This window comes from Hypanus sabinus, unplaced genomic scaffold, assembly GCF_030144855.1.
Source record: "Hypanus sabinus isolate sHypSab1 unplaced genomic scaffold, sHypSab1.hap1 scaffold_306, whole genome shotgun sequence".
Taxonomy (NCBI): domain Eukaryota; kingdom Metazoa; phylum Chordata; class Chondrichthyes; order Myliobatiformes; family Dasyatidae; genus Hypanus; species Hypanus sabinus.
This window is the reverse complement of record NW_026781218.1, coordinates 344,914-346,834: the sequence shown is the minus strand read 5'-3', so window position 1 is coordinate 346,834 and position 1,921 is coordinate 344,914. Positions and strand designations below refer to the sequence as shown.

At 44.8% G+C, this 1,921-nt stretch overlaps 1 non-coding gene across 1 annotated transcript; it reads left to right on the top strand.

The window, feature by feature from the left end:
• The first annotated feature begins 1,549 nt into the window (after positions 1–1,549).
• Positions 1,550–1,643, top strand: trnai-uau (transfer RNA isoleucine (anticodon UAU)). The gene is made up of 2 exons: positions 1,550–1,587; positions 1,608–1,643. It is a non-coding gene; the product is annotated as a tRNA-Ile (tRNA).
• Positions 1,644–1,921: the final 278 nt, after the last annotated feature.

The window sequence follows — 1,921 nt, the reverse complement described above, 5'->3', positions numbered from 1 at the left end:
CTTCTTTGCTGATTTGTAGATTATTTGTCTTTCTGGTCTGCTTAACTGTCTGTCTGTTTCTATCTAACTCTCTATCTATCTATCTATCTATCTATCTATCTATCTATCTATCTATCTATCTATCTATCTATCTATCCATCTATCTATTCGTCTGTCCTGCTGCGTGCCTTCTGCTGTCTGTTTTTGTCTGTTTGCCCCTCTAACTATATGCTGCTGTGTCAGATATTGCGAATTTGATGGAGCAGAATTCACAAGGAGATTATCAATGGAAAACACTTGGGGAGTTTGGGAAATGATTATTTTCTCAGTCTTACAGGACCGATGTAGCAAGGCAGACTGACTGTCATGATCCATTAGCCAGTGGGTCGGTAACTAGCAACCTCTCACTTGGTGTCCCAGATTTAACGGCATTGATGATATATTATTGGAGGGACCTCGAGTGCAAAAGTTAGGTGAAAGTTCACATGATCTGCCTATGAAAATGAAGCACTGCGAGCGGATAATCAACTATAATGAAAATTCAAGTGTTCAGCCCTAACGTGGCGTCTGGACACACAGAGTAACAAACGCACAGAGAAAGATTCAAGAGAGGATGAAGTACCCTTCAGTTCCCAACCAGGGAAGAGCTCCAGCATCATTTTTCCAACATAACAAAGACCGCCATCCAAGTCTCAACATGACATTCCGCCGGAAAATGGTTGGATGCCGCTGTTCCCTTAAGAATCAGACTGCAATTGTCGCCTGCCACCCTCGCTCATGGAAAGTCTGTAAAAGTTCGCCTACTGAGTACTGAGTGCTCACTTGTTCTCCACCATCCATAGCTCTCTGCTTACATCGGCATGATCATAAGGCTCCCCATCTCCCCAGCCGGTAGAGTAGCAACTCCTCGCCCACCCGCCCCCCCCCCGCATACCAGACAGTGACGCAGCCTGTCAGAATGCTCTCCAGAAGTTGTTTGAGTCTATTCGTTAATCTCCTAATGAAGTACTGTATAGTCGCTGTCTTGCCTTCTTCATAACTGCATCGATATGTTGCGACCAGGTTAAGTCCTCAGAGATCTTAACACCCAGGAACTTGAAACTGCTTACTCTCTCCACTTCTGGTCCCTCTATGAGGATTGGTATCTCTCTCCTTCCTAAAGTACACAATATGCTTTTTCGTCTTTCTGACGTTCAGTGCAAGCCTGTTGCTGCGAGACCACTCAACTAGTTGACATATCTCACCTCTGTTCGCCCTCTCGTCTCCATTTGAGATTCGACCAACAATGTTTCCATTATCAGCAAATTTATAGGTGGTATTTGATGTGCACATTTGTTGACTCGATATGCACTCGGATGTCAGGAAGATCGAGGGATATGGACAGGGTAGGAAGGAGGGATTAGAGTTTGAGTGCATTTGATTTGATTTTTAGCTGGAATGACAATACATTGTGGGCCGAACGGCCTTTTCACGGGTTGTATAGATTTTTTGGCTCTATGCACTATGATATCTGTAATTTTCTTCTAGATTTTCTTTCCATGGAAAAAAAAACACGTCTTTGCAGCACTGGGCTCTAGTGGCGCAATCGGTTAGCGCGCGGTACTTATATGGCAGTACACGGCGGAGAAATGCCGAGGCTGTGAGTTCGAGCCTCACTTAGAGCACTCGTGATTTTTAATGGTTGCAATGCCCGGGTGACTAGGCGTCTATCAAGCTGAGCATTCCACTGGAATCTTACAATTGATTTGTACCTCTGAGACACCCCTCTGAGACACCCTGCTTATTATTTGTATTTAACTTCGAATCGATGCAGCTTTGATTTTGATCTGAGAAGGAGAGTGTGAGTTTACACCCAGGGTTGTGTGCTCAGTCCACTGTTGTTCACTCTGCTGACCCACGACTGTGCTGCAACACACAGTTCGAATCACATCATCAATTTCGC